Raw genomic sequence first — 18,648 nt, forward strand, 5'->3', positions numbered from 1 at the left:
GTGGACATCCTTGTCTTGTTCCTGATCTTAGGGGGAAAGTTTTCAATTTTTCCCCATTGAGGATGATATTAGCTGTGGGGTTTTCATATATTCCCTCTATCATTTTAAGGAAGTTCCCTTGTATTCCTATCCTTTGAAGTGTTTTCAACAGGAAAGGATGTTGAATCTTGTCAAATGCCTTCTCTGCATCAATTGAGAAGATCATGGATTTTTCTGCTTTGATTTGTTGATATGGTGTATTACATTAATTGATTTTCTTATGTTGAACCATCCTTGCATACCTGGGATGAATCTTACTTGGTCATGATGTATAATTCTTTTAATGTGTTGTTGGATACGATTTGCTAGAATTTTATTGAGGATTTTTGCATCTATATTCATTAGAGAGATTGGTCTGTAGTTTTCTTTTTTTGTAATATCTTTGCCTGGTTTTGGTATGAGGGTGATGTTGGCTTCATAGAATGAATTAGGTAGTTTTCCCTCCATTTCTATTTTTTTGAAGAGTTTGAGGAGAGTTGGTACTAATTCTTTCTGGAATGTTTGAAAGAATTCACATGTGAAGCCGTCTGGTCCTGGACTTTTCTTTTTAGGAAGCTTTTGAATGACTAATTCAATTCCTTTACTTGAGATTGGTTTGTTCAGGTCATCTATTTCTTCTTGAGTCAAAGTTGGTTGTTCATGTTTTTCCAGGAACCCATCCATTTCCTCTAAATTGTTGTATTTATTAGTGTGAAGTTGTTCATAGTATCCTGTTATTACCTCCTTTATTTCTGTGAGGTCAGTAGTTATGTCTCCTCTTCCATTTCTGATCTTATTTATTTGCATCCTCTCTCTTCTTTTTTTTTTGCAATCTTGCTAAGGGCCCATCAATCTTATTGATTTTCTCATAGAACCAACTTCTGGTCTTATAGATTTTCTCTATTGTTTTCATGTTTTCAATTTCATTTATTTCTGCTCTAATCTTTGTTATTTCTTTCCTTTTGCTTGCTTTGGGATTAGTTTGCTGTTCTTTCTCCAGTTCTTCCAAGTGGACAGTTAATTCCTGCATTTTTGCCTTTTCTTCTTTTCTGATATAGGCATTTAGGGCAATAAATTTCCCTCTTAGCACTGCCTTTGCTGCGTCCCATAAATTTTGTTATGTTGTGTTTTCATTTTCATTCGCCTCGAGGTATTTACTAATTTCTCTTGCAATTTCTTCTTTGGCCCACTTGTTGTTTAAGAGTGTGTTGTTGAGCCTCCACGTATTTGTGAATTTTCTGGCACTCCACCTATTATTGATTTCCAACTTCATTCCTTTATGATCCGAGAAAGTGTTGTGTATGATTTCAATCTTTTTAAATTTGTTAAGACTTGCTTTGTGACACAGCATATGGTCTATCTTGAGAATGATCCATGAGCACTTGAGAAAAAGGTGTATCCTGCTGTTGTGGGATGTAATGTCCTATAAATGTCTGTTAAGTCTAGCTCATTTCTAGTAATATTCAGATTCTCTATTTCTTTATTGATCCTCTGTCTAGATGTTCTGTCCATTGATGAGAGTGGTGAATTGAAGTCTCCAACTATTATGGTATACGTGTCTATTTCCCTTTTCAGTGTTTGTAGTCTATTCCTCACGTATTTTGGGGCATTCTGGTTTGGTGCAGAAATATTTATGATTGTTATGTCTTCTTGTTTAATTGTTCCTTTTATTAGAATATAGTGTCCTTCTTTGTCTCTTTTAACTGTTTTACATTTGAAGTCTAACTTGTTTGATATTAGTATAGCCACTTCTGCTCTTTTCTGGTTGTTATTTGCATGAAATATCTTTTCCCAACGTTTCACTTTCAACCTATGTTTATCTTTGGGTCTAAGATGTGTTTCCTGTAGACAGCATATAGAAGGATCCTGTTTTTTAATCCATTCTGCCAGTCTATGTCTTTTGACTGGGGAATTCAGTCCATTAATATTTAGTATTATTACTGTTTGGATAATATTTTCCTCTAGCTTTTTGCCTTTTGTATTATATATATCATATCTGACTTTTCTTCTTTCTACACTCTTCTCTATACCTCTCTCTTCTGTCTTTTCATATCTGACTCTAGTGCTCCCTTTAGTATTTCTTGCAGAGCTGGTCTCTTGGTTACAAATTCTCTCAGTGACTTTTTGTCTGAGAATGTTTTAATTTCTCCCTCATTTTTGAAGGACAATTTTGCTGGATATAGGAGTCTTGATTGGCAGTTTTTCTGTTTTAGCAATTTAAATATGCCATCCCACTGTCTTCTAGCTTCCATGGTTTCTGCTGAGAAATCTACACATAGTTTTATTGGGTTTCCCTTGTATGTGATGGATTGTTTTTCTCTTGTTGTTTTCCAGATCCTCTCTTTCTCTTTGACCTCAGACATTCTAACTAGTAAGTGTCTTGGAGAACGCCTATTTGGGTCTATTCCCTTTTGGGTGCGCTGCACTTCTTGGATTTGTAATTTTAGGTCTTTCATAAGAGTTGGGAAATTTTCAGTGATAATTTTTTCCATTAGATTTTCTCCTCCTTTTCCCTTCTCTTCTCCTTCTGGGACACCCACAACACGTATATTTGTGCGGTTCATATTGTCCTTGAGTTCCCTGATACCCTGTTCAAATTTTTCCATTCTTTTCCTGATAGTTTCTGTTTCTTTTTGGAATTCAGATGTCCCATCCACCAAATCACTAATTCTATCTTCTGTCTCTTTAAATCTACCATTGTAGGTATCCATTGTTTTTTCCATCTTTTCTACTTTATCCTTCACTTCCGTAAGTTCTGTGATTTGTTTTTTCAGTTTTTCTATTTCTTCTTTTTTTCAGCCCATGTCTTCTTCATGTCTTCCCTCAATTTATCGATTTCGTTTTTGAAGAGGTTTTCCATTTCTGTTCGTATATTCAGCGTTAGTTGTTTCAGCTCCTGTATCTCATTTGAACTATTGGTTTGTTCCTTTGACTGGGCCATATTTTCAATTTTCTAAGCATGATCCGTTATCTTCTGCTGACGTCTGGTCATTTAGTCAGATTTCCCTGGGTGTTGGATTCAACAGGTTGAAAGATTTTTCTGTGAAATCTCTGGGTTCTGTTTTTGTTATCCTGCCCAGTAGGTGGCACTCGTGGCACAGGTTTGTCTGTGGGTCACACCAGTAAAAGGTGCTATGGGTCTTTTAACTTTGGAAAACTCTCGCCGTTAGGGAGGTTCGCCAGCTGAAGCGGCTTGAAAGATTGCCAGCCGGCCCGGGGTCTGAATGCGGTCACCTGCCACCGCAACCCGGGAGAGCACCCCTCCGAATTTCCTAGTCAGCCCAGGGCGCCAAGCGTGGTGGGAGGGCGCCAGCTGCCACAGCCTGGGAAAGTGCACCATTCCCAGCCGGACCGGGGAGTCACGTGTTTGGAAGGGATCCCCCAGTCACCATTCTCTGCGGCCTTGGGATTTCCGATCCAATTCTCTCAGTTGGTCCGGGGGGGCCGCGCATGGGGGGGGTGCCAGCTGCCGCAGCTTGAGGGGACTGCCTGCCCAATTCTGCCAGCTGGCCTGGGAAGGAGGAAGGGAGGGCCTCCGGCCCCTTGCCACCCCGCCTGGGGAAGCTCGCACCCCTCAGCGATCTCACCGGAGCGGGTTCTCCCAGCCAGTCAGCCGTTCCAGGATGGGGTATGCTGTCTTTTTTATCTCTGTCGTGACTCCGGGAGCTGCTCTGTATCGTTTCTACTCCCCTAGTAGCTGTTCTGGAGAAGGAAAGGTGAGGATGGCAAGGCTGTCGAGGACGGTGGCGGAGGAGCCGGTGAAGGCGGAAGAGGGCACGGTGGTGGTTGGAGAGCTGCTTTTTAGATTGGAAGGAGCGGGACCAGGAGTCCCGCATCCAATAGGAGGGGAGCAGGGGAGGGAGTCCTGGCCGCGTCCCCGTCGATAGGGAAACCGGTGGCTCCCTAGGCCGCGCGGGATGACGAGAGCTGAGGAGCAGGCCGTGCTGGGGGCGGAGACCGCGGATGAGGAGCCGGGAGCCGACCCGCGACTGCGACTCCTGGGGGCCTACATGGCCCAGAGCCTGAGGCCAGCAGCGGGTGCCTGGGAGCGCTGCGCCCGGATGGCCAAGGCCAAGCAGCTTCTCCAGGCCTTTCTGGGCCACGATGCCATGCTGGGGCTGCGACCGCTGCTGGTGGTGTGGCCTGAGCCCGGGGGCCTGGCGGTGCGCCCTGGGCTGGACATGGGACCCGAGCCCGGCCTTGCCCACGCCAAGGGGCTCTTCTTCCTCTGGACAAGTTCTTGTTCTGCATTCTGGTGGGTTTGTACCCATTATAAATGAGATCTCTTCAAGATGTCTCTTCAGTTAAGGATGGCCCAACTGAATCAGTTTAGGCTTTCATCAGATTACTGGAGTTCATTATAAGCAGGGTAAAAACATTCAGAGGAAGAGGTCACAGGTAGCAACCAGAGCTGTAAGTCAATGTAACTTGGAAGAGAAAGGACAAGACATTGCCAAGTGCATTTCCATGTGAAGACAAAGCCAAGGAATTCCAAAGATAGCCAGCCAACCAGAGAATACCAACCATGAGAGGAAGCAAGCTCTCTAGCCTGTGAAACTATGATCCAATAAATTCTTGTTTTTAAGCCAACACATTGTATGATACTTGTTTTAACATCTAAAAAATTAAAACTGACGTTATACTATCTTCATGGCCCCGACATGATCAACAAATGCAAACTGTTGTGGAACATTTCTAATGGAATCACTTTCTATATACTGAGATAGAGAAATGCAAATGTATCCATCAATTCTTCAGAATGGAGACATTTGGTTACACATCTGCTCCTACTTCTGTCTTCTTTCTTCTCTTCACAGTCACCAGGCTTGAAGTGGTGGGTGTTTTATGTTACACGTTTTTCTTTGCATAGATAATATACCCTCTCCAGTTCCCCATGTTCCCCCCCCCCCCCAAGTGTTTTTTGAACTGTTATACTATGCAGAATGTGGGGAGATACAATTTGGTTTATAAGACAGAGGAACATAATAGTCAATATTTGTATTATCAAGAAAATATATGACTGTAGGTCAAATCTATCCAGAATCTGATAACATCTTCCCGTTTGTGTTGCCACTATCTTGCTCCAAGCCACTTCCATCCTTAACCTGAATTATTGTCATAGCTTTAAAAGTGTTTTTCAGATGTCTGTTCCCGCTTCATTCCAGTGTATTCTAAAGCAGACAGAGAGATTCTTTTTAAACCCTAGTCAGATACTCTTCTCTGTTCAAATAACTCCTTAGCTCTCCATCTTAATCAGGATAAAAGTAAATAACTTATCATGAACTACAAGGACCCACATCCTCTTTCCTCCTCTCATTTCCCTGCAGTTATCTCCTGCTAGCACATACCTTGACCATCCCTACCCTTGCCCATTGTGCTCCAGTTGCACTAGCTTTTTGTTCCTCGACTACTTCTAACCATGTTCGTTTCTCAAGGTCTTAGTACTTGTTATTCCTTTGGCTTGAAATTCCTTTTCTTCAGAATTTTCATCTACCTGACTCTCTCATTTCACTTTCTTCCTGTCTTTGCTCACATATCACCTTAAAAATGAAAACTTTTCTGAAGATCCTAACATTTTAAAATAGCATACACACCTTCACTGTCCCAGGCAAAATCTTTGCTCATTGATGGCTGTTTTTTTCCATATAATGACGATATGATTTACTTATCAGTTATAGTCTGATTTCATTATGCAATTAATGGCAAGAATCCTGTCCATTTTATCAATCAATATTACTTTAATGCTGGATATTATATAACAGGTGCTTAATTAATACTTAATAGTTAGTTGATTTGTTACTTGCTTAATAATAATTTATTTATATATTACTAAATACATTTAAATTATGTATAAAAATATAAAGTAAAAATCAATAAATATGAATTTAATAAATTTGAATATTAATATCCTTAATATTTGTTACTTAATTAATAAATAATATTTGTTGAATGAATGAATGGGAGCATTGCTTAATGATAGAATTTGATAACTACTGTATCTTAAGTATCACTTCACTTTTAAAGCAGTGTTAAGTGAATTAGGGCAATTTCCTCACTCCTATTAAACAATTTAATCCCTCTTTTTCTATCTGAAGAAGAGAAAAACAGGTATATATTTATGCAAAGGAAATTTTTTTCAAAAATTATTTTCTGTCCTGCTATCTCCAGAATATTCAGAGGATTTTCATCGTGTGATACTATGCAGTGTGGCTCAGCAGCAGACCACTTCCTAGATGCTTATTTTCAGTAAGATAGAGGTATTTCTTAGCACTTCATTATAAATGGGTCCTGATTAGGCTGCCAAGTGACATGTAAGAGTATCTATTCATTGTTCTGAAAAGTCCTGTAATTTAGATCGTGACTAAATGTCTGTGGCATGTGTGACTAAGTACCAGTGCAGAAGACGGCTCTCCTGCTCCCTCTACTGCCTTTTAGATGACTCTGAATCTTGCTCCCCTGGGCACAGATAAAATCGTGCTACCATTTTTGGAATTTCTTTAGACCACGTCCTCCCCCGACTTTTGATGATCTTTCTATAAATGCTAAAAATCAACTACGCCGATTTTTCATCAGTAACTCCAAACCCAATGCCTTCAGAGCATGGCAACTCCCCTGTGGAATGATACTAAAATTGCTTTCCATATGTGTGCAAAAACTAGGCTGCGCATCATATAGTTCTGGCAGAATTACTTCCAATGTAAACATCAACTTGGAGTAACAAGGAATGTCTTCTGAGTCATGTGGTTGATTTGGTACAACCACGAGTTAGGTGTACAACTAACTGCATAGGGAAGCAGAATGAAATTAGAGTTAGCTGCAGTGAGCACCCTTCTCTTCGTTATCTTTGTTTCCATTTTCCTCAAATAATAGTCATTGTCAAAAAATCAATATAATATCCCACCTCAAAAGGGTTTGGTCTTGTTATAAAAATCTATTTGGTAGATTCTGGCTCATTTTCTGGTTTTGTGTTGCCATAAGATAACAAGATTCAATTCACTTTCATAGATCTCTACTTCCCAAAATTGAAATTGTGATGAGGGACATACACAAGAATTAACGTATTCTTCCTGAAACTTGCCCATGACAAGAAATGAAAAACTTTTTTTTTTTTTTTTTGCTCATAAACATGATTTTGGTCACTTCTGTGCTGTGTTCATAGAATTATTACAATGCACGCCCTATTGATTCAATAAAATCAAGTGAAAACTTAGAAATCTTTTATTTAAACTTTAATTTTTCATAAGAAACTAAAATCCAACATATTACATTCAGAGCATTATACATCATTCAATTCCCCTTCAGCTTCATAAGGCAGACATTCATAGCTAAACAGGAATTTTTGGCTCAGGAAACTGAAAATACAGAAGAGTAGATCTCCTTGAAGTTTCAGGTAAAATGTATTCAGGAGCTAAATCACCAACTGTTACATAGTATATCTTTCTATGAGATGAGCATGTTTAGTTGGGAAGCAACATGGAAATAGAACTTCAGTTTTTCTAAACTTAGTCTGGAAAACCTTTAAGGAACCACCCTAGGATTATTTTACATTTTCTTTGATTACAAACTCCCTTTATTACTTACTTTATTTCTTCCATGAGTATATCGGCTATCTGCACACTGATGTCTTTCAGAAAAATAATCTACACATGTTCTAGTGTGAAAGAAGTTAAATGCAATCACTTAGCTAATGCTTTCAAATGTTTTATATCATCTAGACCCATGGATTTCAATAAATATGTATATGTGGGCCAATAACCTATGGGTTTTCCTTCATTCAGCCTACACAATTTTCCTTTTTCTTAATCCAGTGACTGACAGAAATCTTTGGGTAATTGGATATACACATAGAATATTCTAAAACATGCCCCCTAGTGTCCAATACCTAGCACAGAAAAATTTTGATATAGCTCTATTATTTCAGGACCTATTCTACCTGTAGATTTCCATGATATTAATATAGTATCAATCCAAAGTTTCTTAAAAATAAACATAATTTCTAATTGCCAAAATATAATAATTTCATTTATTCCTTTATTCATCAAGCATTTCTTACTACCTAGAAACTCTGCAAAACACTTGGATAAAAATATATAAATAAATAAGATTTCTTAGTCTCAATGAACAGATTAAGAGAGATGAATAAATAAAAAGCAACACAATAAAGTTAGTATTAAAATAAGCACGCAAAGAATATTATGGAAAGATAACTCTAATTCCAAGAAGGGTATGGGAAATGTACCTAGATATATGAATTTTTTTTTTTTTTTTTTTTTGCACGGGCAGGCACTGGGAATCGAACCTGGGTCTCTGGTATGGCAGGCGAGTACTCTGCCTGTTAAGCTACCAGGGCCCACCTGATATGTGAATCTTGAACTATGATGAATAGATATTGTCTAGGAGATAGGAGCACCATTAAAGAAATAAGGCATTTTATGGCAGTTTGGTGGTATGGAGGTATGAACAGAAAGAAACATTTGACAAATTCAATAGTTTTCATATGAATGAAACAAAGAAATTATGAAGGTGAGTTTGTGAGAGAGTTTATAAGAAACAACTATATAAAGCTAGAAAATTAATCAAGCTTCATCTTCTAAAGGAACTTAAGTGCTAATTAGCTCTCATCATTCTAAGATTCTGGTGTGAGCAAGCAGATGCTTAGTAGCTGTATTAGTTTGGGTATTCCTCATTAGCTGATATAACTAGCATCTCCCTTCCCTTCTCCTCCAATATCAGATGCTTCACAAGATAAAGAGGCCTCACATAGGATCCTATAGGGGCTGTGTGACCCTCCTCCTCAATCTTGTTGCCTTGACATCTGAAACATTTGGACTCCAAGATCACTATGGCAGCATAAGAGAAGTCTGGAGGACCAAATTCACATAGTAAGACTTTGAGCCAATAGCCTGTAAGTGAGTTGCATCACTTCCATCCATACCCCATTAACTGACTTAATCCCACAGCAAACTATTTGCCAAGGCAGGCTGGGAAGTAGAGGGGAACACATGGGTTTCACCTAGGACTAATGGTCTCTGCTGTAGACTATCCATTTGGGTGCTAAATGTTGCTTTTCCCCCTTTTTCCTCAGAGAGAAAAACACTCTTCCCCTCCCTGGAACTCAGCACAATGCACCATTTACTAATTCCAAGTCAAAATCAAGGATCTCTTACTGAGACACAGTATCTTTACCATGTTTTGGTATGACTCCTCTTTGTCAGGAGATCTTTGAACTAAACAGATGAAGAATCTACACCCAGTGTACAAAGATGAAACCTTGACAGTATAATGGAAATAGGCATTCTTATTCATGAAACAGACAAACAGGAGATAGATAGTAGTTCTGGTCCTCAGTAACTCTAAAATTTCACTGGTCATATCTTGTGAAGACCGTGTGCTTGCAGTGAGGTTTCTTGAGCAGAGCCTGATTCTGCTTTCTTGCAGGAAGTCTGTTGTCAGGTTTCCCCTGTCTCATTTTGCCCCACCTTCAGAGATATATTGTTTTCATTATCCTTCTCGGGCTCATCTGAAATTGGTGTTGGAAAACATAACCTCATTAGCATATCCTGCCTTTGAATCCTGCCTCAATTTACAGCTTTATTTACTACTCAAACACTCAAAGGCACTTTTTTTTAGTCTCTGCTCACGGTTTCTCTGGTAATATGGTTCTCTAATAGGCTTCTGATTTATTTACTTCCAGTCAGATCCTTGCAAAAGCAACCACTTTCAAAATGTTCCCTTGACATCATTTTCAAGTCAGTTGATTCCTTGCTGAAATCTCCCTGCTTCTTTCTCATCTTGATGGTGGCTATCCTGAGACCAAGAAGCTTACATAAGCTTACTCTCCTCTTTGCCTTCTGTGGTTTTCCAACTAAGTTTTATCGAGGACCTATCATTGAAAATATTAAAAAAAAACTTTCTAAAAGCAATCAGTTTTCCCCAAACTGCAGTATCCTGAATTTATGGAATCTGTCTATTCTTTTGCATTTTTGCTTGCAGACTGGCTCATTTCTATTTCTTAAATCTTGTCAAATGTAGCCAGTAATAACCAACACGCGGCTAATAGATTTTTGAAACGTTTCCCCTAAATTAAGCATGTGGTTTGCAAAAGTTACTGCAGTTGTCCCTTTTACCAAATGTATTTTCACATGAGCTTTCCAGCCCCTGCCATTGACTTATTCACTATCCAATGCCTTTTCCTAAGGAAATGACAAATGCTTTTAAGTCTTTAGCAATTTAGCATTTTAGCAGAGGCATATGCCTATGCCTCTTTTCTGATACCAATTTATGTTTTAAGCTAAGTAATGCTGGCATCCCCAGAAGAAAAGACCCAATTTTCAGTTTCTTATATTCCAAAAAAAAAGTTTAATTGTCACTAACATAAATTCTAATGCAGATCAGGCTGTCACCTATCTATCTAACCAACTATCTCTCTTATCTATCTATCTAGAATAAGTTCTAGAATAAGTTGCTTCCAAGTTGTCTGTTGTAGGGGAAGTGAAGTCAGAGAATTTATATACATGAGACAATTTTAAGAGCTTTGCCTGTAAGTGGCATGTATTATCCCCACCCACAGCAAATGGGTCAAAACCCCATCATATGGGCTCAGCCTAAATTCCAGGGAGGCTGGGAAATGTAGTTGATCGCATGGATAAATCGATGAGAACTGGCAATGATTGACACAGTGGTTCATTTATAAAAGTAGGCGAAAGAGCTGTTGTATCTAAAAATACAGGCAGATTTATGCATTATAAATTGAATATATTGACATCGAAGTGTTTGTGAGACCCAAGGAGAGGCTTCGAAGAAAGTTGGTTGGAAGAAAAACAGAAACCAAAAAATAGCCCTGAAGTTCAGGGTGCCTATAAAACGATAATTTGCAACCTCAATCTCGCAAAAACACTTAAAATGTAAAGGATTCTCAGGGTATCAGGAAGATAAGGGAAACTCATCTTTAAAGGAGCCAAGCTAAATAATTTGTATACAAAAAAGGTGAATGAAAAAATATTAAGATAATGGGCATGGTAAAATTTAGCAAGATTTTAAGAAACATGGCTATTAAAATGAAAAGTTCATTCAATATACTAAAGAAAATATAATTCTTTATTTGGAAATTATTTGGAAAACAATTCTCAACAGCAAAGATTTTGTGGTAGTGTTGTTTCACCACCTTACGGATGTTAAGCAATATAACAAAGAAAGTTTAATAAAAATTGCAACTTGCATTTGAGAAGATTATCATTCTGATGGAGAGTAAAAAAAATCCATCAAAGAGAAACTAATTATTATATCTGATGACAGATGAAAGTCTGTTTCCTTTTTACGTTATAACTATAATAACCTTGTATGTGCTGAATACCCTCACATTATAAAATTTGGATTTTATAAGTGTTACACATTCCACAAAAATATTTTTGTACAGTTATTCTAAGTTGTTCTGTAAAATAAAAATTGTCTTTTAAGAACACAGAATTTAAGAGAGAAGAAAGGAATGATATTCAATCTAGTTTGCAGGATATTTGTACAATTTTATTTATATATCCACTAAGATCAACTTCAAAAAAGGCACTATAAAAAATGCACTTTGCTGTAAAACAAAGAGATTGCTGAGCAGTAACTTGCAAATCATGTGTCATCTATCATCTTATTGAGGGATATTTTGACATGCAGTTTAATGTGAGACATCAGTTACCATCTTTAAAAAATCCCATAGTGCTTGTTTTCTACTATCCCTTTTTTAAATTAAGTGTGTAACTGATTCTATTTTACTTTTATTATTTTTGCCTTCTTATTTTTAAATCATAAAAGTAATCCTCACTTGCGAAAAACACAAACAACACAGAAGTGTACAAAGGAAAAAATGAAATCTACTATCCCTTTTTATCAGTTGTCAGGAATGAAACATCCAAAGTGCTTTTATGACCTGCAATTTCAAAAGTTACACTCATCTACCAAAATCAAATATGCACATGATCTCTCTGACTCACTTAGGAATGGACATTTGCTATTAAATTACAAGGTAGGCCAACGTTTATTTTTCAGTTAAAGTATGAGAATAAATGCAATAGCTTTAGTTATTTCAGACTACATAGAAAATGAGACAGAAGATTTTTTTAGGTTTTGACTGAAAAGCAAAAATTGAGAACAGCTTATGTTGAAGAATTGTATTTAAAAGAATTAAGGACAGGCCACAATTCCTGCCTTCGAAATGTAAAATAAGTCTATTAAAAGTGACATTTTGCTATATCACTGCATGAATTAATGTTTATGGATTCAATGTAAAGAATGGATGAATCAAGGATATGCACATAAGCTTTTCTTAGCCAACACGACAAGCAAACTCACTACCCTCCTGTGGTAGTTAGATTCAGTTGTCAACCTGGTCAGGTGAAGGCACTTAGTTCTATTGCTGTGGACATGAGCCAATGGCATGTGAACCTCATCTGTTGCTGAATACACCTGCAGTCAGCTAGGAGGCGTGCCTGCTGCAATGAATGATGTTTGATTTAATTGGCTGGTGCTTAAATGAGAGAGCTCAATGTAGCGCAGCCCAAGCAGCTCAGCATACCTCATCTCAGCACTCACAGCTCAACCCAGGCCTTTGGAGATGAACAAAGAAATCACCCCGGGGAAAGTTGTTGGGACCAAGAGGCCTGGAGAGAAGGCCAGTAGAGATCACCCAGTGCCTTCCCTGTGTAAGAAAGAACCTCAGTTGAAAGTTAGCTGCCTTTTCTCTGAAGAACTAATGAAATAAATCCCCTTTTATTAAAAGCCAATCCATCCCTGGTGTGTTGTATTTCGGCAGCTAGCAAACTAGAACATCTCCTCTCTATGTGGGACATGACTCCCATGGGTGTGGACCTTCCTGGCAACGTGGGACCAAAATCCTAGAATGAGCTGGGACTCAGCATCAAGGGATGGAGAAAATCTTCTCTACAGAAATGGGGAAGAGCGAAATGAAACAAAATGAAGTGTCAATGGCTGAGAGATTCCAGAGTCAAGAGGTTATCCTGGGGGTTATTATTATGTATAAAACAGATATCACCTTTTTAGTTCAGGTGTAATGGAGAGGCTGAGGGAAACTCTTGAAAATGTAGAGCTGTGTTCCAGTAGCTGTGTTTCTTGAAGATGATTGTATAATGATACAGCTTTTGCAATGTGTCTGTGTGTTGTGAAAGCCTTGTGTCTGATGCTCCTTTTATCTACCTTATCAACAGATGAGTAAAACATATGGATTTAAAATGAATAAATAATAGGGGGAACAAATGTTAAAATAAATTTAGTAGATTGAAATGCTAACGATCAATGAAAGAGGGAAGGGGTATGGCATGTATGAATTTTTTTCTGTTTTCTTTTTATTTTTTTTTCTAAATTGATGCAAATGTTCTAAGAAATGTTCATGATGATGAATATACAACCATGTGATGATATTGTGAGTTACTGATTATATATGTAGAATGGAATGATCATATGGTGAGAATGTTTGTGTTCATATGTTGGTATGTTTAATAAATAAAATTAAAAAAAAATCAGTTGGCCATTAAAAAAAAAAGCAAGTATGGAGTTTTAATTATCAGCAAGGGAATTTTAGGTTTGTGAAACAACACAGTATTTTACAGAGGGGATTTGTATAAACTAATTTTCCAAAGAGGAAAATGGATCTAAATTCATTTTTAAAACTCTTAGACATATTATGTTCCCCCAAAGTGAAACTGATATTTAGATACTACAGGATAATTGTTGATCTGAGCACATATATAATAAATGACAAGAATCTTATCTTAAAGTGTTGTCTGGGAATTCTCCAATAGTTAGGGTCAGTATATCCCTGAAATGATGTTATAGAATTTTCAACTACACTGTTACCTGATTTATGTTAAAATAAATGATTAATGGCCACCGTGCCAAGATAATAAAAATTGTTTTTTCATATTTTCATAATGATGCCCCATTTCTTGATAATATCCATATAATGCATTCAAGCAGAAAATGATCCATCAGCAGTTGTTTTATTACAAATTTCCTTAAAATTATAGCAGTGAGATGCAGACTCCCAAGAAACAAATTAAAAATTGTATGAAATATTAAGTTTGTCATTTCTTCATCATCACATGTGTAACTAAGGGCCTATTTATGCATGTGGGAATAGGATTTTAAATTTCTTTGTTTGACACATTAAGCTAAAAACATCAATGGATTGCAAGTTATGAGACTTGAAATATAGTAATAATTTGACTAACCAGATGTAGCTTCAGGTAAATTATTTAATCCCTTTGTATGTATTATAAATAGATTGCCTTATTTTAAAGGATTTCTTTATTATTTCATGGACTTTATTATTTCATGGGTTCTCTCACCAGGTAATTGATAATACCTAAAGACCAGTAATAATTGTTAAACTTTGAGTTTAAAAATTGTCTAAAACTTTGAGATATTTAAATGTTAACGAATAAAATGATTAAAAGCATTTCACACAGTACTAAAAGGAGTCATATTTGATAAAATAGTTACAAATTTCCTTCTTAATACTGCCAGCATTATTTATGTCATATTTGCACAGAGGCATTAAAAAGACAACACTGAGCAGAGTTCCGCAACATGAATTCAGGAGCTAGAGCAACTATGTTTGAATCCCAGCTTTGTTATGTATTAGCTGCATCATCTAGACAAAGTTATTTAGCATCTATTCTTAGAAATTTCTGTCTGTGAAATGGAAATAATAAGAGTAATCAATTCATAATGTTGCTAATAAATAAAAGAACCTATAGAAATTAGTGCTCTTGAGGTATATGCTGCAGTATCATATGCATTTTTCCCACATTTATTTCTTAAGGGTTACCCAAAAAAATAACTTTGAGTCTTAAACAATAATGTATTTGAAGACAATTTTAATGTGCTTTCATAGAAGCAGACCAATGCATGTTTAGTTGTGTGTATTCCTACTTCACGTTGTCTAGAGAATGAAATTGTGTTACATTTTAGAATTTCTGTTATTTATTTTTAATGTGATTTCCATTTTTTTTACTATTTTTTGTCTTCTGTGATATCTAGAGGATGCTGAGCAAATAGCATTGATACTGTGAGTGCTTATTACTTTTTTTGTTTGTTTCATATTGATTTCAATTTTAATAAAAATTTCTAAATAAGGTAGCTAAAGATTGAGTTTGTGTATTTTGACAAACAAAAATATACAGGGGTCCTTATTAAAATCCTATCTAAGTTAGCTAGGTACATTAGAGAGTAGGGAATAAAGTTATTTAGTACTTACCTAATGCATCTACATGACCTCAAGAAACAAGCTACAAAAAGATAGAAACCTTTCATTTTGGTGGAGTCAAAGAAGAAAATAGTGGTAACATTGCTATTCTTTTCTCCCGTTTAGGTTCAGGCAATCCTTTGAGTACACGTAGCTGGTAATGGATGGATGGTTGGAACTCATTTTGGACCACAGCTTCAATATTGTGACTGCACTGCTTTAGCTATCTGTTCAAGAGAGAAGCTGAATAAATTATTTGTCTCTTAAAGCAGTGTATAAAAAGCACCACCTACATTTATATCACTGCAGCCCCGAGTCTTGTGACAAGATTTTAAAACATGCCTAGTGTTGTTATATGGTTTGCTACCAAATGGTCCAAGATTGCTTTGTGTGACATCACAAGGCTTGGTTTCATTCTCACTGGAACTTTTAAAATGACTCACTGCTCCTTACAATGGACTGCTTTACCTTTCTTCATAAAATAATTACAGTTAACATATATTAAACCCTTCAATAAACCAACCAGTATGTGAATTACTTAAACACATTATCTCGGTCAATCTTCTCAACCACCATTTTAAATACTATAGCTTTTCCCATTTTACAATTTAGGGAAACCATAATGGTTTTAATTTAATTAAGTACCATAATGGCTGAGTAATTTGTCCAAGGTAACACAGCTCCTGAGTTGTCAAACAGGAATTCAAGTCTTGAAGTCTGATATATGACCCAAGTTCCTGTTCTACTCTCCCAAAGTTTGGTAAAACATTCTTGCCATCAGCAATTGCTGAATAATGCAAGTTTACATCTACCTTCTTATCAGAGTATGAACAGTTCAAAAAGCAAACATATTTTTCTTTCCACTAACAAAAGCAGGATGATCATAAATTATTCCATGGTTGATGTGAAGAGGGAAACTCATGTGCTTGTATAATACCAGCATAAATTGTTATTTCTAGTAGGCACTCAATAATGGTATAGTAGAGATTATCATTTATCAAGGATTTATTGGAAATTGATCTGAGACTTGAAAGATATTTTATACGTCAGAAAGAAGGCAATATAAAGAATAACCTTCCAAAACTGGTACATCCTAAGCAAAGACTCAGAGCAAAATGCAGTAAATATTTTGGAAATATGTTTTGAAAATTTTAAGCTGGAGATTAGACCACATAGTGGAAAATGTAAAACATGAGGTTAGAAGTCTCAGTTATATATGCTGTTCTAGTTTGCTAGCTGCCAGAATGCAATATACCAGAAACGGAATGACTTTAAAAAAGGGGAATTTAATAAGTTGCTAGTTTACAGTTCTAAGGCTGAGAAAATGTCCCAATTAAAACAAGTCTACAGAAATGTCCAATCCAAGGCATCCAAGGAAAGATACCTTGTTCAAGAAGGTCTATGAAGTTCAGGGTTTCTCTCTCTAGTGAGAAGGCACATGGCGAACACAGTCAGTGCTTCTCTCTCAGCTGGAAGGGCACATGGTGAACATGGCATCATGTGCTGGCTTTTTCTCCTGGTTTCCAGTTTCATAAAGCTCCCCGGGAGGCATATTAATTCTTCACCTCCAAAGGTCACTGGCTCCTGGACTCTCTGTTTCATGGTGCTGCATTCTCTTCTCTCTTTGAATCTCTTTCATTCTTCAAAATGTTCCCTCTTTTATAGGACTCCAGAAACTAATCAAGACCCACCCAAATAGGTGGAGACACATCTCCCCTAATCCAGTTTAACAACCACCTTTGATTGGGTTACATCTCCAGAGAGATGATCTAATTACATACTCAAACACACAGTATTGAATGGGAATTATTCTGCCTTTATGAAATGGGATTTAGATTAAAACATGGCTTTTCTACTGGACATACATCCTTCCAAACCAGCACATATGCCAAGAATGAAAAGTGAGCCCAGTTTTGAACTGATAATCAAATTTCAAGAGATGATAGCTTTAATTCATATGAAGTTATCAATTTTCTAAAAAATATAAATTAAAAAACAGAAAATGTATAGTCTCATTTTTCTCATCAGGAGGATGTGCACCAGCCTTACCACAGAATGGCACAGACTCAACAGCAAGCCAAGGGCTGAAAGGATTGGAGGTGCTTTAGCACAGGTTGGCTGTTCCCCTTGGTTCTCTTATATAGACCTAGTGAGTTGGAGCCTCAGGGTCTCCATGAACAGCTGACTATCATTCTAGACCAGGTGCAGTCCATAAATCTTGGATTTCATAACACAGTTTTGACAACCAGTTATTGGATGGTCCTGATAAAAGATTGAATTTGTTAACATTCTATATGTACACAACTTATCTAACTCAGAACATTTCCAAGGGGTTACGCAAGGTCATATCCCAAAGCATCCCAGGGCTGCAGGAAAGGAATGATTCCTATTAACCCTTTCTGATCACGGGATTGTGAATACTCTTATTTTATTTTCTACATTTTCAGTAAGGGTTACATTAACATTATTGTAAAACATAAGAATAAGCCTTAACGGAAACTTATCATAATTGTTGTTGTACTATATAGTGACCAAATTAACAGAACACTGGTCAATTTTTCTTGGCATCATGATTTGGATTTATTTCTTGTGAGTGCCAAATGTGGTACTGATAAATAAGAAAACTACTGATACACTCAGTTTTTAAAATGCAATTATATTGCAATATTTGCCAATATTTAGCATTTACCATTTTTTCACATCAACCCTCCAGTAAAATTCCGATGGGTGAACGTCACATCTGGTTCTTCATTAAAAAAAGCAGAAATGGGCCCCGCAGCAGCCGAGCCGCCTGCCCTCCTCCTCCCCTCTCTTTCTCCGCCGGCCCGCCGCGCGGCGCCCACGCCCCGCAGCAGCCGAGCCGCCCGCCCTCCTCCTCCCCTCTCTTTCTCCGCCGGCCCGCCGCGCGGCGCCCACGCCCCGCAGCAGCCGAGCCGCCCGCCCTCCTTCTTCCCTCTCCTCCCCCTCCTGCTCCAGCTGCTCTCCAACCACCATGGTGCACTCTTCCCCCGCCTTCACCGTGCTCCTCCGCTACCAGCCTCGACAGTCTTTCTGCCCTCACCTTTCCTCCTCCAGAACAGCTACTGGGGGAGTGGAGATAATACAGAGCAGCTCCTGGAACCACGAGGGAGATCAAAGGGACAGCGTACCCCATCCTGGAATGGCTGACTATCTGGGAGAACCAGCTCCGGTGAGATCACCAAGGGGCACGGGCTTTCCTGGGTGGGACGACAAGCGACCGGAGTCCCTCCCTTCCACCTTCCTGGGCCAGCTGGTAGAATTGGACAGGCGGTCCCCTTAGGCCGCGGCGGCTGGTGCCCCCACCACACGAGGCCCCCGGGAACAACTGAGATAGTTGGGTCGGAAATCCCCAGACTGCG

The 18,648-nt window shown here is 37.9% G+C and overlaps 1 long non-coding RNA gene across 1 annotated transcript; it reads right to left on the minus strand.

Annotated features, from left to right (window-relative positions):
• Nucleotides 1-7,272: 7,272 nt before the first annotated feature.
• On the minus strand, nucleotides 7,273-15,642 carry LOC143679365 (uncharacterized). The gene is made up of 3 exons (XR_013173688.1): nucleotides 15,281-15,642; nucleotides 9,205-9,538; nucleotides 7,273-7,370 (listed from the first exon to the last, which is right to left on the minus strand). It is a non-coding gene; the product is annotated as an uncharacterized LOC143679365 (long non-coding RNA).
• Nucleotides 15,643-18,648: the final 3,006 nt, after the last annotated feature.

Source organism: Tamandua tetradactyla, chromosome 4 (assembly GCF_023851605.1).
Source record: "Tamandua tetradactyla isolate mTamTet1 chromosome 4, mTamTet1.pri, whole genome shotgun sequence".
Lineage (NCBI taxonomy): Eukaryota > Metazoa > Chordata > Mammalia > Pilosa > Myrmecophagidae > Tamandua > Tamandua tetradactyla.